This window comes from Phocoena phocoena, chromosome 5 (assembly GCF_963924675.1).
Source record: "Phocoena phocoena chromosome 5, mPhoPho1.1, whole genome shotgun sequence".
Taxonomy (NCBI): domain Eukaryota; kingdom Metazoa; phylum Chordata; class Mammalia; order Artiodactyla; family Phocoenidae; genus Phocoena; species Phocoena phocoena.
The window spans coordinates 120817370-120842612 of NC_089223.1; the positions used below are offsets into that span (position 1 = coordinate 120817370).

Genomic DNA, 25243 nt, shown 5'->3' on the forward strand with positions numbered 1-25243 from the left:
CTAGCCGCTCCGCGGCATGTGGGATCTTCCCGGACCGGGGCACGAACCCATGTCCCCTGCATCGGCAGGTGGGCTCTCAACCACTGCGCCACCAGGGAAGCCCCCACCCAACTTTTAACGGCAGTGTAGCTCACATCCCCATACAGCAGGAGAATTCATTTAGTGATTTACACGTATGTTTTGCAGCTCAACTAATTTTTCTTGGAACGCATTGCAGGAAGTTACATTACTCAAAAAGTAGATAGTCTTTGAGTGTTTTAATGAGATTAGGGGGAAAAAAAAACCCAGTTGGGATATCTATTTGGTTATACCTATGTTGAATATTTTCCAGACTTAAATTATTTTTGGCCGTGCTTAATGATGTAGGACTGTAGAGCTTTTGTGTTGTAGAATTCTGGAGACTCTTGGCGTTGCCCATGGTATCACCTCCAGAAGTGATTGGGTGTTCCTTGTAGGCACCTCTGTTTTTCTAGAAGGAGCCTAATGCTCACCATGGCTGATAGTTAAAGCACATGGTTCTTTACAATTCAGCCCATAGGCCAGAGAGCAGCACTTTTTTAAGGTCCTGCTGTGGGAAATAATATTTATGGAGGCCTGACTCAAGGATCTATAGTACATCTTTCCTCCGGGTTGTGGATTTTAATATGGGTTGTCCATGGACAAGCTTCAGGTTTCCATAATCTCCTGAAAATAGATGCAAAATATTATGTCAGGGTGTTGTTTCTGAGGAGAAGATACATAGCATTTTATCAGGTTCTCAAAAAGTTGTCCATGGTCCAAAATATGTTAAGGATACTACCACTAATAACTAAGGTATATCTTCTAATTAACCTGACCATCAGCGAGGGAACCAATTTGAATACATTGGTGTGAGACTGTAGTTTATGGTAAACGATTTTCAAGAGTAACATCTCTCTGAAACTGGTGTCTGTGTTAATTCTAAGAAATATGTAAAGCTGCTGTTTATCTCATTACATTGTGTCCCCTCTGAGGACTCCTGAGAGAATTTCTCTGTGGTAACTGTAGTTATGCTTCTCCTTAGTGGCCAGTTTGTTCTAACCTTATGGACTCCGGGCAACTTGTTATGGCTACTGGCTTCTAGAAAGCCGAATATGTGGTGTGCTTCTAGCAAGTATAGTAATCTCAGTCCTGGCTTCACCAATTTTTAACTCTTATTTTCTATTTGCCTTATTAAAAAGCCATTTTTAAAGTTTTTGTTTGTTTGTTTTTGGTCTTGGTATATTGTCAATATCTTTGTAACTCATCTTAAATATTAAGTTGTACCTCAATAAAAATAATATATTTTTTGATTTGCCATTTTAACCACAAAATTTCTACTATATTGTCATATATAGCATTGGGTGCTGGGGATTAAAAGTCAGATAATGTAGGCACCTACCACCTGAAACTAACACAATATTTTAAGTCAATTAAAATTGAATTAAAAATATTTTAATTCAATTAAAAAAATGTAGGCCTCTGCCCCTTAAGGTGTATATTGTCCGGCAGGACAAGAAAGAGATGTAAGTCAGGAAAAAAAAAAAAAGAGATGTAAGTCAGTAAGGACACTGAAATGTTATGGCTGCTTTGCTCGTGTTGTGTCCTGGGGGAAGAGTGAGATCGTACTACGGAGGACAGTAATTCTACAGGGAAGTCAGAAAAGGCTTCAGACAGGAGGGACTGCTGGCCTGGGTGTTGGGAGGCAACTAGGTGTTTGCCCGGCAGCTGACCCTGTTATCTAATTGCCACCAAAAAGTGATGCTTTAGGTCCTTATTCTAAACAGAGTTAACAGTTTTTGCTAGACCCTCTATACCACTTTTAACAGCAGTATGGCTAACATTCCCATACAGCAGCAGAATTCATTTGGTTATTTATATATGTTTTGCAGCTCAACTAATTTTTCTTGGAAGACTCATAAGGGCATGCAGGCCAAGGAAGCAGCTCCAGGTTTGGTATGCTTTGGGAACTGCAAACATTTTGGCATGGCCAGAGTGTAGGGTTATAGTAAGAGGTAAGGCCAGCCACGTAGGAAGGGCCAGGATTCTTTTTTTTTTTTTAATTGAAGTCCAGTTGATTTACAAAGTTGTGTTCGATTCTGGTGTACAGCAAATGATTCAGTTGTACATACACATATATCTATTTCTTTTTGGATTCTTTTCCTTTATAGGTTATTACAAAATATTGGGTATCATTCCCTGTGCAGTATATCTTTGTTGTTTATCCACTCTTTATATAAGAGTTTGCATCTGTTAGTCCCAAACTCTCAGTCCAACCTTCCCTCGCTCCCTCTCCCGCTTGACAACCACAAGTCTGATCTTTATGTCTGTGAGTCTGTTTCTGTTTCATAGATGAGTTCATTTGTGTCATAGTTTAGATGCCACATGTGAATGATATCATATGGTATTTGTCTTTCTGACTTGGCTTAGTACGATGCTCTCTGGGTCCATTCACGCAGCTGCAAATGGCATTATTTCATTGTTTATGGCTGAGTAGTATTCCATTTTATATGTATACTGCATCTTCTTTATCCATTCATCTGTTGATGGACATTTAGGTTGTTTCCATGTCTTGGCTACTGTAAATAGTGCTGCTCTGAACACAGGGGTGCATGTATCTTTTCGAATTATAGTTTTGTCCTGATGTATGGAAGGGCCTGGATTGTGATGGACTTTGTAAGCCATGCTAACAATTTGGTCTTTATCCTCAAAGCAGTGGGGAGTCAGTGAAAGAGTGTAATCATAAGAATAAGAATATCAGATTTGGGCTTTTGTAAAATCACTCAGGCAGGTGTGTGGGATGGATCGAAGGGTATAAGGCTGGGAGTAGGGAGGAGAGTTAGGAAATTTATTGTGGTAGTCCAGTTGAGAAATGTAGATCTCTTATAGCATTGTCTGGCACATCATAAGTGAGGTACAGACATTAGAAGAGAAGGGTCTCCATTTTGTCAAGAGAAAAAAGGAAATTATTGGACTTCTGTCCAGGCCAGAACCCAAGATGGCTGTGCTCTTGTTGAGACATATTGGCCGTCATTGCCTCTGTGCCCACCTTGGTCCTCAGCTCTGTATCAGAAATGCTGTTCCTTTGGAAACCACAGCCAGAGAAGAGATGGAGAGGTTCTGGAATAACAACAGTGGTTCAGAGCACCCTTTGTCTCCCCATATTGCTATCTGTAGCTGGTCTCTTCCCATGGTGATGTCCATTTGCCACCATGGCACTGGTATTGCCTTGAGTGCAGGGGTCTTTCTTTTTGCTTGTCGGCCCTTTTGATCCCTGGAAGCTTTGAGTCTCATTTGGAACTTGTGAAGTCCCTGTATTTGGGGCCAGCAGTGATCCACACAGCCAGATTTGCACTCATCTTCCTTCTCATGTGTCACACCTGGAATGGGATCTGACTCCTGATGTGGGATCAAGAAAGGGCCCGATAGTTCCCCAGCTATACCAGTCTGGAGTGCTTGTCTTGGTTCTTACTGTGTTGTCCTCTGTAGGGCTGGCAGCCCTGTGAGGAGCCGAAGTTCCCAGCATCATCTTCCTACAGATTGTTACATTGACCTGTCTTCCTGCTTGTCACTCCTGTCTTCAGCCAGGGCAGAGTCCTCCTGATTTGTTTAGACCCTTTTTGCTTGCAGATCCCCCTTGGAGCTCAGCAGTAGAGGACCTTATAGGACCATAGTAGTGGAAAAGGGTCCAGTTTTCCCCTTCTTTCTTTCTTTTTTTTTTTTTTTTGCGGCACGTGGGCCTCTCACTGTTGTGGCCTCTCCCGTTGCGGAGCACAGGCTCCGGACGTGCAGGCTCAGCGGCCATGGCTCACGGGCCCAGCCGCTCCGCGGCATGTGGGATCTTCCCGGACCGGGGCACGAACCCGTGTCCCCTGCATCGGCAGGCGGACTCTCAACCACTGCGCCACCAGGGAAGCCCCCCCCGCCCCTTATTTATTTCTAAAGGTGGAATGACTGCAATAACTCCCTTTTCCTGGCTGTAACTTGCAGCCTACTCTGGGCCTGGGAGCGCTCAGTCTTTCTTCATGTTAGGCCTTGCTTTGTGCCGAGGGTCAGCTTTTGGCTCCTTCTTCCTGAGACAGTGGAAACGATGCCAGCTCTGTGGCCTCTGCTGTTGGGACTGGGAGTGGGGCTTTGGGTCCCGCTGCCTGTGGGTTGTTGGCTTAAGGACAACTCTGTTCATTGGTCAGAGCCCAGGGTCTTTAGCACCAACACAGCGTGACTGAAAGAAGAGAGGGGTGGTGGAGGGGAATTAGCCTGTCCCAGCTAGAGGCAGACAAAGAGAGTGAGTTGGCTCTTGGAGCAGGTGCTTTGGGGAGAAGAGATATAGCTTCTGATGCAAGAGGAAGATCCAGAAAATTATCATTGAACCTATTAACGGTTATTTCTTTTCCTTGCATTTACAGAAAAACCAAGCCTCTTATTGTCATGTTTTCTAAACCAAATTCATGTGACAGCTTTTTCTGAAACTGAATTTAAAAGATCATTTTGTCTTTGGAAACAAAAAGGAAGTTATTGGAATAACAAAAAAATGACCCCGTTTATAAAAATGCACACACACAAAAGAACTATATACTTATGGAGTAAATAAGTAGGCTAAGAGCTGAAAAGGATGTATACCAAACTGCTAACTCGTGCTTATAACTTTGGAGAGGGGGCTAGGATTGAGAGAGAAGAAATGAAGGGGAATCCTTACTTCTTTATCTATGTATTTGGAAAATTTTAACAATTATATATCCACATATTATTTATATAAAGATTTCTGAGAAGGATGAATGGAGTGAGGGAGCAGAGACAGATGGTGGATACTATTCTCTGGGGTATGTGAATATGAAGGGACAGAGAGAGATGAGATGGTAACCAAGAGGCTTCTGTCTTGGGAGGGTGGAGCTATGGGTGGGGGTCTTTGGCCATCGGTCACACAGATGATTGTTGGTGAGCAGTGCCCAGGCCTATGCCTGTCCCCTAGAAGGAACCCACTTCTCACTCCTTCATCCATTCTTTGGCTTATTTCCTCTTAAGCCCCACTCAGATGCATGGCCTTGGTCGTTATCAGTAAAACTGCTTTACTTTGCTTTGGGAAATGGTGCTTAATTAGTACTAATTATTTCTAATTCACTGTACATTCTAAGTCAAAGCATGCCAAAAATCTAAATCTAAATGTATTCTGCATAATATCGTTTACTTTTTTAAGGTGAATCATAACCGTGTTCTTTGGGAAAGTCCTATACTGGTGCAGCAGTGGGCTGGAAGAGACATGAAGGGACTGGATCAGATCACAGAGGGATGGAGTAAGTTTAATGGAAGCAAGGAGACTCTGGGAAGGGAGGAGACCAGCGCGGGTGCAGTTTGGACTGACCCTGTGGACGGGGTTTGACATCCGAACAGCCGTGCTCACTGAAGGTCAGCCTGACTTTGGAGTCTCATCACAGAGGCTAGTCCTGCTGGTGAAGATGTTACCAAGGGCAACAGCTAAACAGCTGTTTATCTCCTGACCACATAGCAGTTCAATTTGTAGGAGGACTGAGTTAGGTTCTCCAGAGAAACAGAACCATTAGGAGATACAGATGAGATAGAGTAGGAGAGGGAAGGAGGGATTTATTTTAAGAAATTGATTCATGTGATTATGGAAGCTGGAAACCTCTTAGGCTGGAGACCCAGAGGAGAGCCAGTGTTGGAGTTCAAGTTCAGAAGGCCGTCTGCTGGCAGAATTCTTTCTTGCTCAGGGAAGGTCAGTCTTTTGTTCTACTAGGCCTTCAAGTGATTGGATGAGGCCACCCACATTATGGGGGACAGTCCACTTTATTCAAAGTCCACCACTTCAAATATAAACCTCATCCAAAAACACCCCTCACAGAAGCATCCAGAATAATGTTTGACCAAATATCTGGGCACCATGGCCCAGCCAAGTTGACACATGACATTAACCATCGCAGGGCCCTTGTTGGCATAAATCCTAGACTGGCCTAAGTGTTCAACCCTGACTTGGATAGGACCCCCTTATTCACAGCGATATCCCAAGGACGTGGGGCGGAGGGTTCCTGAGAGAGGCACGAGACTGGCCTCCTATTCATGCTGAGATCATTTTGCTTTGGTCCCCACTGAGACCCCAAGGAGGCTCCACCTTCCATGACTGGTGCTTGCCAGGGAACATGGAGGCTAGCTTCTTTCTCCTCACCCCCTTCTCCCTCCTCTCCTCCCTTTTCCTCTTGTGAATTGAGATATAATTGACATATAGCATTGTACTAGTTTTAGTTATAAAACATAATGATTTGATATATGTATATATTATGAACTGATCACCACAGTAAGTTTAGTTAACATCTATCATCTCACATAGATACAGATTTTTTTTCTTATGATGAGAACTTTTAAGATCTACCCTTCTAGCAACTTGTAATTATACAGCACAGTATTGGTAACTATAGTCACCGTACCATACATTACATCCCCAGGACTTGATTATCTTATAATTTGAAGTTTGTGCATTTACACCTCCTTTACCCATTTTGTCCACCTTCCCAGCCCCCTGGCTCGGCAGTTGACTAATCAATCTGTTCTCTGTATCTAAGATTTTTTTTTTAAGATTCCACATATAAATGATATCATACAGCATACATCTTTGTCTGACTTATTTCACTTAGCATAATGCCCTTAAGATCCATCCAAATGGGTCAGGATTTCCTTCCTTTTTATGGCTGAATAATATTTGTGTGTGTGTGTGTATTTCACATTTTCTTTATACATTCATCCATCAGTGATGGACACAAGTGGTTTCCATGTCTTGGCTATTGTAAACAATGCTGCAGTGAACATGGGTGCAGATTTTCTTTTTGAGTTAGTGATTTTGTTTTCTTTGTATAAATACCCACAAGTGGAATTGTTGGATCATATGGTAGTTTTATTTTTAATTTTCGGAGGAACTTCTGTACTGTTTTTCATTAGCTTTTTTCTTCTGGTTCTCTTTTCCTTCCCCCAACACACACGAGTTAGTTTTGCTTCCTTAGGATTTCTGAAAACGAGAATAATGATCCTATTCCAGAAGAAAGGATATTATTAAAATCAACAAACAAAAAAGGATTCCCAACAAGTCAGAGTAATACTTACACGTGGAGATGTTCGAGGCTGTCGCCTGTGGTCACAGATAGCATTACTGCTGTCCCTGGTCTCCATCAGCTGCTGAATGCTCCAAAGGCTGCCCTGCTTGTCCCTCATCACAGAAGTGAACTGGGCCTCAGATGCCTGTTTCTGAGGACCAGACAGCAGAGGGCAGTTGAGGCTGCAGTCTGATTGGGTAGGTGTTAGTCTTTTTTTAAAGTCATGTTCTAGTCTGTGATTGGAAACGTCTGTTGCTTCTGTCTTACATCATCCTCAAACTAGCATTGATTAGAAGCAGGGGTATCAGCATAACTAGAGGCACTTCTGTTGTCAGTTGTCTCAGCCTCATGAGAGGTCCAAGATGACATAGAAGTAAGGGAAGGGTCAGATGCCTTTCTACTTCACTGGCACTGCTGGGAGAGAGCAGGGGATGTGAGGGGCTTTGATTAGGTGCTGGGCCAAGAGCGGGGGAGTTTCTCCATGTACTGCCCATCTCCCTTACCCGCACCCTGGACTGTTGGGTCTCCTTAACTGGGCCTCTTTGTTTATCTTTATGTCCTCAGGGGCAAGGTGCCTCCCCACTGGGAAGCTAAAAGGCCATGCCAGACAACACCAGATACACAGAGATTTCAGTGTGCCGATTTTGTAGCAAAATGGCACAAAATGACAAACCCTCTTTGGTGGCTTAGTTGCTGTTTAAAAAAAAAAAAGAGAGAAAGAAAAGACAAATGTGTTCCACTAAATGATGAGCTTAGCTTGGTCAGCGCAGTATGAGTGAATATGTTTTAGGTATGGGAGCACTGAGGGACCTTAGGTCTGCGATCTTCGGTTTTTCTTTGAAGCAGGAGGCAGTGTTATCTCCGGGAGGGAGGTATGGCTGTGGGCTGGGCCTGTAGAGCCAGCTCTAAGTCTTATGGCTGCTGTAGGGAATGGGAGAGGACAGAGACCGGGATGTGCCCACGGTCGCTGATGGCTCACTTGAGGCTGGAGACCCACATTCATAACAACACCAGTCTGGATGGTTGTGTCACTTCTGGGGACGTTTCCACTGTGTAGGTTCAACAGCGCGAGTGCAGGAGTGGAGAAGCCAGATGGCTATATTGATCCAAAAATTGGAGCTTCGATGGCAGAAGTGCGAGAAAGAAAAAGCAGGAGAACTGAGTTATGCCCCGCAGAGCTCAGAGTGATAAGGAGGGAAGCGCAAGAGGCTACGGACGGATAGATAACTGAACCTGACTCCACCATTTAAGTCAAAGCGGCTGAAGGAAGTGAGGTTATACCATGTCGGAGTTTGAGATGAAGCCGCTCTCGAATGATGGCATGGCCATGAGAGTGGTGAATGCAGGTTGCTAGACTCGATAAGCCAAGGATCTCGGAGGCTCGATTGTTGGTGGGTCTTCTGCATGAACAGTGCCATCTCTCTAGATGATGGCAAGGGATGCAGGGTGCCTAATTCCAAGGTTTTCAGTGAGTGACAGTGACGGTCAGTGGATAGCACTGACAAAGAGGAAGAGAGGGTATGGACCTTGAAGGATGAAAGACTTCAGTGTGGTCGTGGGAAATTTATATCGTAGCTGCCATTGCAGGAAGCCAGAAAACAGCTGCATATGCTAAGAGGGGAGAGGCTGGATTCCAGTGGAAAATGGCTCTTTGGAAGAATTGGCTGGACCCCAGTGTGCTTAGCTCCCAGTGGTGTTGCAATGGCCTGTGATGACCAGCAGCCCTTAGGATTTGAGTGTTGCAAGGGGGAGAGGTCTGGGTGGGGTAAGGAAAACATCTTTTGGTCAAAGCAACTGTTTCCTATTTTTAAGAACATCGGTGTTGGGACAGGTCATCTGCAAAGCACCTTCCTGGTTTAAAAGTTCTTTCCACGAATCTGAAAAAATGCACGTCAGGAGTTTGATCCCTTGTTATTGTCCAGCTGGAAGAATATGCCTGGATTCTGAATAATCTTTTCTTCATGTGAAAATCACCGTTCCCTTAGAGATAGAAAGTAAAATACTTTAGAAATTCTTGGGGGGGGAAAGATAATTACAGTAAAAGGTATGAGTTGAACAAAGTGAGCTGTATTTTGTGTCTGGTCTTGGAACAGTTTACTTGGGAGGGCGACTCCCTTCCATGCCTGAGATAAGAGGTTTCAGTTCAGAGCATCTCAAGAAGAATCACTTTCTGTGCCTAAAGCCTTTCCTATTCCTCTAAAAATAATGTCGAGATAATGGTGGATGCCTTTATAGATGTCTGATTTTTTTTTCTCTTTTTAGTAACCTCATATATCTTTTGGAGGAAGCAGAAAGGATAAATTAAATCAGGGGAGCAGACAGGGCAAGGGAGGTAGAAAGTGAAGAGGGAAAGGAAGAAAGAGAAAAAAAACAAACACACATCCAGGAATATGCAAGAGAAGATTTAGCCTGAAACAGACTTTCATATTCAAAACTCCTGAGTAATTAGTTGTGTGGGCTCTTGGCATTCTCTTCAGAGAGGTATTCCAACTCTGGGAAGGAGAAAGGAGCAAAAGAAAACAAAATGATGACTTTCCGTGCCACAGAGAAAGGGAATACATTCAACAATTATGATTCTAGGCTCCTTTTTTGGGATCGAAGTGTGAGTACTAGAGCCAGATGCTATTTGCTTTGCTATTTGTATACTTTTGTGACTTTTTTTTAAAACTTTATAAACTATAGCAATTAACTCTTTGTCTTTTTATTATGAGGAATAAGAAGACACAGTATAAGAAGATTTTCTTTGGGGAGATAAATTCCCTTACTTCTTGGTATTTTTCTCCATTCGCCGGTTTTCCCCTTACCCTCTCCATCATCACACAACTCATTGCTTGGAACAAGGCACAGTTTCAGCGTGATTTCAACCAGCTATTTCTTGAAGAATGGCAGATGAGAAAATAATAGAGTGACATGCTTCTCAGGGCAGTTTGGCTCTGCAGCCAGCAAGAGAAGGAGGGTTAGGACCGCTGACTTTTGACCCTGGGTCCTTAGGTGATCTTGGGCAAAGCAATCCACCAACCTGGGACTCTGCTTCCTTATCTTGAACTGAAAAGTCTGCACTAGATGATTTTCAAGGGCCAAGCGCTAAGGATTTTTGACTCAAATTCTGCTGGAGGGTTTTGACAATCAGTTTTGGGGAAGGGCTGATAATATCATCAGAAACAGGCGTGGCCAAAGGAAAAGCGTGTGAACCCAGAAAACAGGGCACTTCGTGTCAGCTGTGTCCCTGGAGATGGCCAGTGATGATCTTAAAGCAAGAGACGTATGGGGGCAAGCAGTGACTGTACACGTGGCTGTAGGGGACACGTGCTGTTACCAGAGTTAAGTGCAGAGGGAGAACGACAACAGAGCTGACTTTCTAAATAGGGGCTAGATTTGATTCACTCCCTAACTAGACTGTGTTGAACAGCTATTCTTGAAATTAGAGAAAAATGCAAAACTGTAATCAAGTCTTTGTTCTTTCTGCCCTGGTCCTACCCCCGGCCCCCTCTCCCCTTTATTCTCACTCCTCTGTTAAGGTCATTCTTGTCTTCCACATTTGTGCAGGCAACAGGTAGACCTGGGTTTAGGTCTCAGCTGTGCCTTTCTAGTTGTATGATCTTGGGTGAAATTACTTCATTTCTTTAAACACCAGTTTCCTCATCTGCCAAGCAGGGATGCTAGCTAATAATAGCCACCGTGTTAATAATGTTGTATTAATATGTCAGATAGTAAGCCCTTAGTGAACGTTAGCTGTGACTGCTGTTTACTGTTCCTAAAGCTCCCTTTTATAGACTTATATCTCGTCTGTCCTCCAGTGCTTGAGAAATCTATTGCTGTGTAACAAACATCTCAAAATTTAATGCTCTAAAATCACCATTTTATTATTTCTCATGATTCTGTGTATTGACTGGAGTTCAGCTGGATGGTTCTTCTGCTAGCATAGTAGCTGCAGTCAAATGGTGGCTGGAACAGGAATACCTAAGATGGCTTTACTTACGTGTCTGGTGCCTTGGCAGGGTAACTGAAACTCCAGTGATTTGTTCCTTTCTCCACGCGGTCTCTCCATGAGACTAGCTTGGGCTTCTTTTCATAGAGGCTGGATCGCAAGACCAGAGCTCCCATCTGTAAGCACTGTTCACGTCATGTTTGCTAATGTCCCATTGACTAAATTCAAGCAACACGGCCCAAGACTAGAGTCAATATGGGAGGGGCTACACAAGGTATGACTATCAAGAGGTGTGGTTCATTGGAGCCACCAAAATAAGTCTCTGCCACATCCAGTTTCCAAACCCCTACTGTCTGGAAAACAACTTCACTCGGATGTCACTCTGTAAGCTTGAACGTAACTAATTCACTTCCAATCAAATAAGCAGTTCATCGTTCTCCTTGAGCAGGAAGCTGGTGCTGGATCATAAACTGGATATCCTCATTTTGTCAACTTTCTTCCCAAATTATTCCATCATTTTTCCTTATTTCCAAGTTGAAAACCTAAACATAACTTTCCCCCCTTCTTGTTTTTGTTTTTTTACCAAAATCCAGACTTCATGAAACCCTGGTGTTTATTCCTTTGTTCTCTGTCCTCACTGCCGCTTTCAGCGTGCATATTCTTATTATCTTACACGTGTATGGCTGCAGTAACCTTTTTTTTTTTTTTTTTTCCGCGGTACGCGGGCCTCTCACTGTTGTTGCCTCTCCCGCTGCGGAGCACAGGCTCCGGACGCGCAGGCCCAGCGGCCATGGCTCACGGGCCCAGCCGCTCCGCGGCACGTGGTATATTCCCGGACCGGGGCACGAACCCGCGTCCTCTGCATCGGCAGGCGGACTCTCAACCACTGCGCCACCAGGGAAGCCCCCTGTATGTTCTCTTATATTGAATGGAGAGAGATGCAGAAGGCAGTTCCATGAATTATCTTCACCGTTAAAAATAGACATTTGTTCAGCACTTAATACATGTGCTCTAGACGCTGACCGAGGCGGGGATGAGTGAGGCTTACTTAGCTAGTTACACGGCACAATGAGAGCACCTGTTTCTTCTGTAGGTGGAGAGTATAAAACATGTTAGGAACATGGGAAGAGAAACCTATTACATTTTTTATTTTTTAGATCTATAAACCTTTTGGGTCAGATAAACATTTAAAAATTGGACTTTGAAAGAATAACTTCCTGTCCATATGAGGGAACAACATTATAAAGTGATAAACATAGAGAGGCATTAACCTGAGGAAGTTGAACAGGCGTATTCAGTTAATCCCTGACATTAATTTCATACTGTTCATTTCCATTCCAGAGGCGGCGTATTTTTGTGAAACCAGCGATAGTATTTAACCTCAGTAATTGAGATATCGCGTACGGAAGTGGCAAACATACTGGAAGAATCTCTCCCACTGTGCCAGCTTTCAGCCACAGTTTCAAATACCCTGTTTCAAAGAACTGAACTCCAGAGTAGTCCACTTCACTTTATTAACCTGGACTTCAAGGCAGCTGCGTTCTTTGGGGTGGAGCCATGCTCTTCTCTTAACTGTGACCCCGTTATTCCTTTAAAGTTATTCCGTTAACTTCTCAGCACAGCCGAAGAAGGGGCCCTGTTTCTGTCTTGGAGACTTTCAGGCAGAGGGGCCGTTTCCAACTTCCTACTAAGTCCACCCAGCTATGTCATGCAGGGGATGCAGGGGAGAGCTTTCCTTGGGAGGGCCTCCTCAGAAGTTTTGGAGATGGGCCTCGAGCTCTTGGCTGCCATCAGGGTTTTCCAAAGTGGAGGCCGCAGTAAAGCTCGTCATTGACCAAGAGACGTGCCGCCCAGGCTATTTTCATGAGGGTCAAATAAAACTCTCTTGTCTTAAGCCTGCTTTGAAAGGTGTTTTCCTAATGATTTTACCAGTCGAACAGAATGTGTGGAGAGTGCAGTTAAATAGCTGGGACACTCTGGGCAGCTCCCCTCCTCCACCCTGTGCCCCCCTCGCCTTTCCCCCGAAGCTCCTCCTTTCCCAGGCACACACTTGCTGCTCTGTTTTCTGTTCTGGAGCTGCCTGAATTGTGTGATTTTTGAGGATGAATGTGAACTCCTCAATCCAGAAAGAAGTGCCAGGAACGCAAATAGCTAATTGGCATTCACCCCTAGGGCAGGCGCGTGACCAGCCAAGCTGGTTGCGTTATCTCCATGGGGCGCTTAGCTTTGAGAGAGACCTCAGCTCTCTCAGATCATCCAAGGAGCATTTCCAAAAGGTAGAAAGAATCGCCAAGAAAAGGCTGTAATCAGGAGGGTGCTCTGTCTTTTGGGTATGTTGGATTGGTTGCAGAAATACTTGTTTGAGGCAGTTTATATTTTTGCTATTACTCTCTATCTGAGCTTCTAGTGATTGCAGGGCACTCTGGCCGGGTTAATAGCCTTATGAAACAGGGATTTCAGGTTGGTGATCCGCAAGCCAAATTCCAGTCACAACTCTGTATGTGTGTGTGTATATGTGCGCACGCACGTGCAAGCACCTGGCCGGTACTGAGTAGTGGCTGCCCCATTGGTTGGGAGGGGTATATGTTCTCCGGTTTATCACGGTCCCCACTATTCCCTGCTTCTCCTAACCTTATCACCAAGGTGCTTCTCTCTTGTCTGTTACTCACATGGTCCCTGTAGGCCTTTGAGTTTGCTACCCTGCTTTTAGTACAAGTATTTGCAGTGCTCCTTGAATGCTGAACTCTGAGACAAACCAAAGGAGCTGCTAAGGATTTTTCAAGAATTGATTTATATTATAGAACTAAACTTTAGAAACATCAGCTGTTATTTTTCAGTGAAAATAGTTTTCAGCCTATAGCAGGGGCTGCCCCTGACGGAAGGTGTGTCTGACTTTGAACAATTTGGTCCATATTAGGCTGTTGACTTCCTCAGGGGCCTGTCTGCCGCTGGTCTCCTCAGACAACAGCAGCGATTCTGAAACCTTGGTGCTTCCACCTCCAGCTTCGGAAGGCCTCTGCTGGAAGACGTCTTCCCATACGTAGCACAGGTGCCGGCCCCAGGAGCCGGTGCACATCCTGTTTATTCAGTAACATTATAGGAAATAGGAAGAAATGGGAAGTGACCACATGTTCTGGGGTCACCAGAGCAGTTCTCAGCGTTCTTTTACTGATTAAAAATGTAATGCTCTATAACATTCAGCTATCTGAGGCATACAGAATCTTTCTGTCTTGTCTTTATATAACCTTTACATAACCTCCTTCCACCGCCTAACTTTTTAATATGGCCACAAACAGGTAGCAAAAGTGGTATTTGAACTTCATCCTTCTTTCCTCTGCCTGCTGTTCCCTCACCATCTAATGGGAGTATTCAGAGGCTATGAATAGAGAATGGAAGAAATTGAGAACCCATGGTGGCACAATAGCCCATAGACCATGTATTGAGCCTCTGAATAATTGAGAATCTGATAAGTAGAATAAGCGATCAAAAAAAAAAAAGAATTTTCAAACAGTGATTCATCTTAGAATCATTTCATATTTTCCCCATGACTATTAGAGTAAAATCATAAAAATGGAGTGTTAACTGAAACTTTGCATCAGATCTTTGTACTGTGTTGTATTGTGTTTTATTCCATGAGCCCAGATAGGACTGCACTCATAGTGAGTGAACAAGTTGTAGAATGGAAAAACCTGCATACATTGGAGGCAAATTATTTGGTCTATGGGCTGTTCCACCTGTGGGTTCTCAATTACGTCCATTTCTATTCTTCCATGGAAACGGAACTTAGAGTAAAAATAATATCTAGAGGAGTCTATCTTCTTTATATTACTTGGCTTTTTTTCTCTCTTAAATAATTCTTTGTATCTTAAAGCATATATTTCAAATATTGACTATTAAACTAGATGAGATTTTGAACTAGTTGGTTGATACTTTTAAAATTAGTTAAAAAATTTTTTGAGGTAATTTTAGATTCACATACAGTTATAAGAAGTAATAGAGATTTGATGTCCCCTTTGCCCAGTTTTCCCCAACTGTAACATCTTGCAGTACCTTTTACAGTATCACACCAGGATATTGACGTCGACACAGCCGAGACACAGAACACTTCCATCATCACAAGGATTCCTCAGGTTGCCCTTTTATAGCCACACTCATTCCCCCAATCCCACCTCTGGCAACTGCCAATCTATTCTCCATTTCTGTAATTTTGTGGCCCCCTTATTTTTAGAACCATTTCTCCCACAGCTGGTCTCTGGGAAGAAAATAGCCTTTAACACTTATGTAGGGCTGAGGACTTTTTGTAGGTGGAAGCTGGTACTTGTTTATACCTGTGTGCCCTCAGAGTTGACTTGGGGTTCTATGCCAGGAGACAGCGTCTGGTCCTGAAATCCAGCTCACTAAGTTGTTGCTACTGCAGCCATTGCCAGAAAATGCCCCTGCCAAAGGTTGACGGAATTTTCCCTCCTGAATTACACACCGCTTCAAAGCAGGCCAAGAAATGACCTGGGTGGGAGGCATTTCTGCACTCTCCCTGACACTACGATAGTCAGATATTGTCTGGGGTCCCTGGTAGCTGTGGAAAGGGTGAGAGGAGGTATTCTATTTTCTCCACCTATCAACCTGTTGTGATTGTTTACTGATGGGTGTTGAGGCTTTGAACTCTTGCCTTTTCTCTCCATCTTTGAAGTTCTCTCTGCTGCTCTGCAGCTCTGCGTTAACCCTGTATTGCACTTTGAGCTTCTGGAATGCCACAAGGTGCCAGATAGTCTTTCCCTCTTTCTTGCTATCAGTATGACTTCATTACTTGATGCCACTTACAAAGTAAAAGCCATTGCCATTGTGTTATTAGAAGAATCGGGAATCATCCAATGTCTACAGCTGTTCGGACCTGTGTTACACTTGCTCTTGAGGTAGCTCAGCTACCTCAAACGCTTCCACTTTAGGACATGAAGTATAGATCCAGTAGAGGAGATATTGGAGAAAATTGATTTCTGTAGGTTTTTATGGATTGGAATTGCTTGTAACAGCCCTGTCTTTGGCATAAATCAACTGTACATTTAAAAAAAATTTTATTGCAGAAATTAAATGATATGGCTTAGACGTAACTGGCAAGAAATTTGGTATTTCAGACATATTATATTACACTCACTTAAAAAAATTATTTATTTATTTGTCTGCGTTGTGTCTTCGTTGCTGAGTGCAGGCTTTCTCTAGTTGCAGTGAGCTGGGGCTACTCTTCACTCTTGTTGTGGAGCACGGGCTCTAGGCGCGCGGGCTTCAGTAGTTGTGGCTCGTGGGCTCTAGAGCGCAGGCTCCATAGTTGTGGCTTAGTTGCTCCGTGGCATGTGAGATCTTCCCGGAACAGGGCTCAAACCCACGTCCCCTGCATTGGCGGGCGGATTCTTAACCACTGCGCCACCAGGGAAGCCCCTATTACACTTACTTTTATTTAAACTCTTTTAAATATTTTGTCACCATTGGTAGTCTTAAGTCCCACGATGAAAACAATTTCTACTTTGTGGATATAAGGCTTGATACAGAGAGAGATTTAATGGACTCATAAAGCCATGTCCTGATTGAGTAGTAATGAAAGAATTCATGGATTTCTAAGGTCCTCCCTTCCTTTCTTCCTTCCTATTTTTCTTTCTTTCATATTATGTCTACCTTTAACCTTCTTTGCAAACCGAGGAGTTGTTAAGAATTTGAAAGAACTGTGTGTGTATCTAATATTCTTATCTATAAACTTTAACCAGCCAGTTGAGTTGTGAGAAGAATGGAATGTGTGTTTTTTGGTTTCTGGGATGATATGCAAAAGGAAATGATAAAAAAAAGTTTAAGGAGAGAGTCAGTGTGAAGCTCGTTAGTCAAATTAGACAAACAAAAGAGGAGATAAATAAATTGAGGTTGCTGATCTTTGTAATCTATCTGATTATTACCTCTGGTATTCCACATATGTATGGAGATTTAAAGTTTTTCATTTTTAGCAAATGAGTTTCTTTTGCTACATACACTCCTTTGTCAGTTATCTGCATTAAAAAGTTTTCAGTGCTTGGTCTTCAGCATTAAATTGGATGATTCCTGACAGAAGAAAATAAACCAGTGGGTTATGCCTTGGAATTTAGTTGTCAGTTACTCAGTAATTTCTGTTCCAAGGAGACTACTAAACCTGACTCAGTTACTTTTTGACTCAAAAACGTAATTATATTGGAAAGCTAACACACTGTACCACCAAGTTTTAAATTAATATGTTTTTTTTGAATGGTAAGTAAGAAATTAAAATGTGTACAATGTTCTCAGAACAGGATGTCAGGAATATAAGTGCTTGTCAGCGGTAGATCCATATAGTGAACTTTGTAATATAGTATTAGGCAGCTTCTTTCCGATTATTTTTGTGTACTGAATTAAGAGTTTCACTTTGCTTAAGCTTAAAATTATTTAAATGAGAAATAACATTAATGCTGGCCCAGCTAAAGAAACACCATGCAGTTGCCACCAGAATGTAAGCCCCATGAGGGCACAGACTTTGTAGATCTTGGCTACTGTTGTATTTCTAGCTCCTAGACCAGTTCCTGACACATGAGGCAACTGATACCATTTTGTCGAATGAAGGAATAATAAACACAGGATAATAGATTGAGAAATTGTATAAGGTCTGTGTCTTCTTTGCAGTAAGTACCATTTAGTTTACTTCCCTTGAGAATAGTGACACTATAAATTTATTTGCCATAGGTAGAGTCAGCCTCAGTAGGGTACGACATTATGTACAGCATAAATGACATTACTGAAAGATGCCTCTGCCATTTTGTAGATCATACTTGCCCTTTTCTAGATATCCTCATGTCCTAGATCAAGTATAAGGTTTCCTAACACATCGTATAATCCTTGAGTCTCAAAACAAAGCAATAGGAAGAAGCAGGTGTAGAGTAGGAGGCCAACATCTATGATGGTTACATAGTTGATTACAAGGCTCTACTAAAACTTTTACATATGCAGAGAGATCTAATATCTAATTTTCACTATAGGCTTGTGCAATAGCAATTATTTTCCATTGTGCAGGTGAAGAGGTAAGCTCAGCTAGTAAGTGGTGAAGCCTGATGAGTCCAGTTCTGTCTGAAATTTGTTCAATTTGTCCAAAATGTGTGCATTTGACACCATGTTATTTTTTCTGAGTACTACAATTTAATTTCTGTGGTTTGTTTCAGTCAGAATTGTTGAAGAAGTTGTTTGCATTAACTGTTCTCAAATTCTTCCTGTGGTTAATCCAGTGATTACTTTTCAGTCCTATATTACCTGACTTCTTTTGTACCATTTGACATTGAAGGTCTTTTTAAAGGTCCCACTTGAGACTGTCTTCAGTTGGGTTTTACTCTCCCCTGGTTTTCTACTTCTGACCACTCTTGGGGGGTTCGTTAAATGTATAGACTACATGGGGGGAGACGTGACTCTCTATATTGAGTCTTCCCATTGGTAAGCATACATAGCTCCCCTTTTAAGTCTTTTCAGAATGACTTTCAATAAACTTTTATAACTTTCTCCATACAAGTCCTTGGTACCTTTAGTTATTATCTCAAATGGTATCTTTAAAAAAAAAAATAACTATGTGTTCTAACAGTTTGTTGTGGGTAACAGAAACTCAACTGATTTTTATACTTGTATCAAGCAACCTTGCTGGAGTATTTTCAGTACTTCATTTGTATTTTATTTCGACTTTCAAAAAACTTTTTATTCAGGAAAAATTATAGAAGATTTATAGAAGAGTTGCAAAGATTTTATAGAGTTCCCCTATACCCTTCACCCCGCTTTCCCTAAGGTTAACTTTTGCATAACTGTGGCACTTTTGTCAAAAGTAAAAAAAAAAAAAAAAACAACCAATACTGATACATTACTGTTAACTAAACTACAGACTTTATTTAGATTTCACCACTTTTTCCACTGACATCCTTTTTTTGCTCCAGTATCCAATCCTTGCATCTAGTCTCTTAATATTAATGCAGAAAATTGTACCACCCACAAAGAATAACAGTTTTGTCCCTTAGTTTCCAAATCTGTGCATGTGTGTGGTGTAGGTGTGCGTGTGTGTGGTGTAGGCGTGCGTGTGTGTGGTGTAGGTGTGCGTGCATGTGTGTATGGGGTGTAGGTGTGTGTGTGCATGCGTGTGTGTGGTGTAGGAGTAGGTGTGTGCACGTGAGGGGTGTAGGTGTGTGTGTGGTGTAGGTGTGCGTGTCTGGTATACGGGTGCGCGCACGTGTGTGTGTGGTGTAGGTGTGTGCACGTGTGTGTGGGGTGTAGGTGTAGCGGTGTGCGTGTGTGGTGTAGGTGTGTGTGGTGTAGGTGTGCATGTGTGCGTGCGCGTGTGGTGTAGGTTTGCATGTAGGTGTGTGTAGTTGTGTGCGTGTGTGGTGTAGGTGCGTGCATGTGGTGTAGGTGTGTGCACGTGTGTGGGGTGCAGGTGTGTGTGCGTGTGTGGTGTAGGTGTGTGCGTGTGTGGTGTAGGTGTGTGTGGTGTTGGTGTGTGTGGTGTTGGTGTAGGTGTATGTGTGGGTGTAGGTGTGTGTGTGCATGTGTGGTGTAGGTGCGTGCATGTGGTGTAGGTGTGTGCATGTGTGTGTGGGTGTAGGTGTGTGTGGTGTTGGTGTAGGTGTGTGTGTGGTGTAGGTGCGTGCGTGTGTGTGGTGTAGGTGTGTGTGGTGTCGGTGTGTGGGGTGTAGGTGCGTGTGGGGTGTAGGTGCGTGTGTGTGGTGTAGGTGTGTGTGGTGTCGGTGTAGGTGTGTGTGGGGTGTAGGTGCGTGTGGGGTGTAGGTGCGTGTGTGTGGTGTAGGTGTGTGTGTGTGGTGTAGGTGTGTGTGTGTGGTGTAGGTGCGTGTGGTGTAGGTGCGTGTGGTGTAGGTGCGCGTGTGTGGTGTAGGTGTGTGTGGTGTAGGTGCGTGTGTGTGGTGTAGGTGCGTGTGTGTGGTGTAGGTGTGTGTGGTGTAGGTGCGTGTGGTGTAGGTGCGTGTGTGTGGTGTAGGTGTGTGTGGTGTCGGTGTAGGTGCGTGTGGGGTGTAGGTGCGTGTGGGGTGTAGGTGCGTGTGTGTGGGTGTAGGTGTGTGTGGTGTTGGTGTAGGTGTGTGTGTGGTGTAGGTGCGTGCGTGTGTGTGGTGTAGGTGTGTGTGGTGTCGGTGTGTGGGGTGTAGGTGCGTGTGGGGTGTAGGTGCGTGTGTGTGGTGTAGGTGTGTGTGGTGTCGGTGTAGGTGTGTGTGGGGTGTAGGTGCGTGTGGGGTGTAGGTGCGTGTGTGTGGTGTAGGTGTGTGTGTGTGGTGTAGGTGTGTGTGTGTGGTGTAGGTGTGTGTGTGTGGTGTAGGTGCGTGTGGTGTAGGTGCGTGTGGTGTAGGTGCGCGTGTGGTGTAGGTGTGTGTGGTGTAGGTGCGTGTGGTGTAGGTGCGTGTGTGTGGTGTAGGTGTGTGTGGTGTCGGTGTAGGTGCGTGTGGGGTGTAGGTGCGTGTGGGGTGTAGGTGCGTGTGTGTGGTGTAGGTGTGTGTGGTGTCGGTGTAGGTGTGTGTGGGGTGTAGGTGTGTGTGGGGTGTAGGTGCGTGTGTGTGGTGTAGGTGCATGCACGTGTGGTGTAGGTGTGTATGTGTGTGCATGTGTGTGGTGTAGGTTTGTGCGCATGTGTGGTGTAGGGGTGTGTGGTGTAGGGGTGTGTGTGTGGGGTGTGGGGGTGTAGGTGTGGGGGGTGTAGGTGTGTGCGTGTGTGTGGTGTAGGGGTGTGCGCATGTGTGGTGTAGGTGTGTGGGGTGTAGGTGTGTGCATGTGTGGGGGGGTTGTAGGTGCGTGTGTGTGCGCGTGTGTGGTGTAGGTGTGTGCACAGTGCTTACCCTCGTGAGCTGGCTTGACTGACCACTCTTTTCCAGGCTCTGCTGGCTCTACACCCTCTACTCCTGCAAATGTTGGTGTGTCCCAGGATTCCGTCCTTTGCCCTTTACTTCATGCCTGTTACACACTGTTCTGGATCTCATTTTGTATCTCCCTGTGTGGGTTTGCAGCAGCCTGTGTGTCCAAGGTAGCCACTGTTTGCTATGATTACCAAATCTTTATTTCCAGCATAGATTTCTTTTTTTGAGCTCCAGATTCATATAGCTGACTCTCTTCTGGATATCTCTGTCTGGATTTTCCACAGACTGTCAATATGTCTTAAGGGAACTTATCTGATTATCTTCTCTTGCCAACTTGTCCCTCCTCCTGTATTTCCCATCTCAACAATCTCCCAAATATCCAAGGCAGAGAAACCCGTGGCTCAGAGAGAAACCATTCTTTCCTTCCTTCTTCCTTCCCTGCCTCCTCCTTACCTCCACTATCTCCCTTCATTAACTTTTAATTCTTTTTCCTTCAAGTCTCACATATTTATCAACGTCTCTCCATCCTATTTCATGCAAAGCTCGCATTCTTTCTTCTTTTTTTTATAGTCAAACTCCTTAACGTAGTCTTCAGAGCCTCTGGCCTCTCCAGCCTCATCCTGTCCCGCGATGCCCTCTCACACAGTACACACCACCCCCTCACTCTGTGCTGGCCACACCCATGTACCTGACATTCCTTGGCTGTGCCATGCTTTCTGTCCCTTTCTCCTTTGCAAGTTACGTCAGGATGCTTTTGTTGTTGTTGTTCCTACTCTCTCTTTTCCTGACTAACTCTGCTAATTCCTGTAGTCTCCATTCAGTTGTCGCTGCTTCCAGGAAACCTTTCATCTCCCAGGCTGGGTTAGGTGTACCTTCTAGTGTTCTTGGATAGCTTGTGTGAATTTCTCTCATGGCACTGACATTATGGAGCTCATCTAGTTATCTGTGTACCATCCCTCTTCTCCTCCACAGTATTGTATGTTCAAGGTCAAAGACTGATGTTGTAGTTTCCTTTATGCTTCCTATTGCTTAGCACGGTACCTGGCACATACCTGTTACTAGTAAATGTTCATGAATGAATGAATGAATGTATTATTCACTGTTCTCAGAAACACTGAGTTGTCTATTTCCCAAAACCATATTCTTTCACTGGGGACAAACCTCTCTAAATGTCAGCTTCTTTATTTATAACCGAGGAGGGTGCACTGGATGATCTCTGAAGTCCTTTACTGCTCTAACAAGTTAGTATTCGTGATTTTAAGATTTATCATCCTTGAGCCTATTCAAAAGAAAATGATACAAATTCATGGAGGAAATTCCAAAAAAGGAGTTGCAAAATGTTTCGAGCAGGCTTTTTGGTTATACTCTGTTAACTAAATGTGTCAAGTGCTAATTAATGGCCTGAGCACTTGAATATTTGAGTAGTTTACTGTGATCAGAGTTTCTGTTCCTTTGCTTACATATCTAAATCATTTTAGAGAGGCTGTGCAAATTCTCCTTTGCTAAAGATTTTCAAGTAAAAGACAACTGTTTTTCATGGATATTGTAGATGGGATTTAAGATGTAATTGTATAGTGATGGGACCAATTGACCCCTAAGATCTTGCCTAATGATGAGATTCTTCAATTTTGTGGTTTACAGCTTTTGTTTTTATGCTACAGCAGAGAAAAAAAAGTTGAATTTTAAACTTGGATAACACACTATGTGTTTTTCCAAGTTCACCTCTTAGTGGATTTAATATCAACATTAGGAGGCCACCAGAAGTCTATGTTTATCAAAATTGTTGACTTCTGTGCATCCAAAACCTGAATATAGTGGGTGGTCTCCAGCGTGCTGAAGTGACCGGGGCTACATCAGTGTTCAAGGTCCAATTTAGAAAGGTCTTTTATTGTAGACTTCTTTTTTTAATTTTAAAAACTTTCAAAATGTAAAATATAACATAGATACAGAAAAACACATAAAACAAACTTGTACTTTAATGGGTTATTACTAGGTGAACATTTTTGTAATCGTCCCTCAGGTCAGAAAACAGAACTTTGCCAGTCACCGTAGAAGCCCCTCTGTGTGTCCCCTGTCCCAATCACAGTCCCCTGCCTCCTCAATAAAAGTGTACAGATCTTTAATTACTTCTTTGCGTTTCTTAATAGTTTCATCACACTGATAGGCATCCTTAAATATTCTGCTTTATTTACTTTTTAAAGTATGTCAGTTTTAAGCCTTTTTTAGTCTCAGGTCCTTCTTCCATCTTTTTTTCTCCCTAGTAATTGATTGTTGAGGAAATTGGTTTATTTGACCTGTGGGGTTTCTTTAAAGTTTTTTTTTTTTTTTTAATGTGGACCATTTTTAAAGTCTTTATTGAATTTGTTACATTATTGCTTCTGATTTATGTTTTGGTTTTTTGGCCTTGAGGCATGTGGGATCTTAGCTCCCCAACCAGGGGTCGAACCCACACCCCCTGCATTGGAAGGCAAAGTCTTAACCACTGGACCCCCAGGGAAGTCCCCGACCTGTGGGGTTTCTCAGTCTGGATTTTGCCTGTTGCTCTAGCTGTCTTGGACTTGGCTGTTTAGGCTGTGTGGCTGTTTCGTGCCTCAGTCCTGAAATGACATTCTACCTGGAATATCATTCTATCTAGTCTCCCTACCCTATACCTTGTTCATGAGGTTATCTCCTACATATCCTTCAAAACTTAGCTCAAACCTCATCTCGCCTAGAAAGATTCTCTGATTTTCCCTCTAATAATAGATATGTCATTTTCTGTAGTCTCATAGCACCTGTATAATGCTCCAGTATGACACCAAGGACATTGCTGCAATGGTTCCTTTACCCTCTTTTTCTTGTGTGAGATGCTTTCAATTCATCAAACATTCACAAGAGACTTCTATGTGTCTGGCATTGTGTTAACTCACAGGATACAGAGATGGATATAGTTCCCTGCCCTCAAGAAGCTCACAATCAAAGAGGGCCAGACAAGTAGGGTACAAAATTGTTCCGAGTAGAGGAAGCAGGATAAAGGAGTATAGAGGAGAGGACTCCTATCCTAAACTGAGGGGAGAAGGGAAAAGGGAATGACCACAGAAGGTTTTCCAGGGTAGATTATAATTCCACAGTCTAGCGCACTGCATGCAAGAGAATTGGTACTTATTTATACTACAAAAAGGAATGTTCTATTTTATAGTCATTTATTATGCACTTTTTAGGTGGTAAGTTTCATATTATCAATATTATGGAGAAAAACAATTTTTTGTTTTGCTTTTTGGATAGCTATGACAGACACTTTTCAAGTGTATAAACAGCTAGATTGAAGTATTAAAATAGGGTTTAGTTTTATATAAGGTGAAAACCAAGGCTTTAACCTTTATTCTAAATGTAAAAGTATACATTAATATTTTCTATTTCCAGAAACTAAGCTGAGGATAATAGTTTCCCTGGTTAGGCACAGAAGGGAATAGATCATTTTTATGGTTCAGAAGAGTTGATGATAATGTTATCCAAAGTTATCCTCCATTTTTCAGAACATATTTTTGCTAGCTTGTCTATTATATTGTTTCATTTCCTGAAAAGTATGGAACATTTTACATTGTATTCGTTATGTGGAAATTTAATAGAATTCCTTTCATTTCCTATCTTGAAGTGCCTGATATTTAAAACCACTCCTTTAAAGAAGACCCTCTTCCCACTCTTCCTCCAGCCAACAAAACATGTCTTTGGTTCATGCCTTTTCTATGTCGTAAGATCCAATGGCTTTGCTTATTAAGAGTCTTCTAAATCTCAAGTATGATTATTTTATTGTAGCTTTCCTCCCTATGAAGCCAGTCCAGTATGAAACAGTGACTGTCCAGTGTCCTTGAGTACTGGCTGAGATTTCACACTGTATAGAATCCAAAAGTATCTCAAGGACTGTCTCTGGAACATTAACACAGTTTTCATACCTGTTATGGACTGAATGTTTGTGTCGTTCCCCACCCCCCGCCCCCCAAATTAATGTGTGGAAATCCAAACCCTTGATGGAATGGTATTAGGAGATGGAGGGTCTTTGGGAACTGGTCATGTCATGGGGGTGGAGCCCTCATGAATGGGATCAGTGTCCCTACAAAAGGGACCCCACAGAGCCCCTTCTGCTATGTGAGGACACTGAGAGAAGACAGCTGTTTGTGAACCAGAAAAAGGGCTCTCACCAGACACTGAATCTAACGCCATCTTGATCTTAGATTCCTTAGCCTCCAGAACTGTGAGAAATAAATGTTGCTTAAGTCACCCAGTCTATGGTATTTTTGTTATAGGAACCTGAATGGTCTAAGACAATACCCTTCAGTAAATTGGTACTCGCATTTAACATTAATTGCCCA

At 43.1% G+C, this 25243-nt stretch overlaps 1 protein-coding gene and 1 pseudogene across 1 annotated transcript in view; both read left to right on the top strand.

Moving 5' to 3' along the window:
* Positions 1-25243, top strand: part of FGF2 (fibroblast growth factor 2) — a 55900-nt gene that overhangs the window by 11101 nt on the left and 19556 nt on the right. The gene's annotated exons all lie outside the window — the stretch shown is intronic.
* Positions 2996-3503, top strand: LOC136123083 (succinate dehydrogenase cytochrome b560 subunit, mitochondrial-like; annotated as a pseudogene).